Genomic DNA, 552 nt, shown 5'->3' with positions numbered 1-552 from the left:
AGAGCTTTGTATGTTAGGAGTAAGATTTTAAATTCTATTCTCAATTTGAGAGCATTTTGCTTCTCTCCATTTAACAATAGAGATAAGTTAAAACTAGAGAACAATTTTTTTGGACACAGAGAATAAATAATTATAATAGTGATAATATAATAGTGATACTAAATATATCTTAGTATCATCAGCATAACATTGAAGATGTATCCCATGCTGTCTAATAACCAAAATAATAAGAAACAAAATATACACTTCCATATAATATATATATATATAATATATATATATATATATATATATATATATATATATATATATATATATATATAAAAAACATTTCTGGACTGAGATGTCTGATGTTGTTCCTGGCATCTGTTGTAGCCACTGCTCCAGTTTGGGGGTGATTGCCCCAAGGGCCCCGATGACCACAGGCACCACTGTGGTCTTTACCTTCCAGGCCTTTTCCAGTTCCTCTCTGAGGCCCTGGTATTTCTCCAGTTTCTCGTGCTCCTTTTTCCTGATGTTGCAATCACTCGGTATTGCTACATCCACCACAAC

This window comes from Kryptolebias marmoratus, linkage group LG5 (assembly GCF_001649575.2).
Source record: "Kryptolebias marmoratus isolate JLee-2015 linkage group LG5, ASM164957v2, whole genome shotgun sequence".
In the NCBI taxonomy this organism is placed as follows: domain Eukaryota; kingdom Metazoa; phylum Chordata; class Actinopteri; order Cyprinodontiformes; family Rivulidae; genus Kryptolebias; species Kryptolebias marmoratus.
This window is presented reverse-complemented; position numbering follows the sequence as displayed.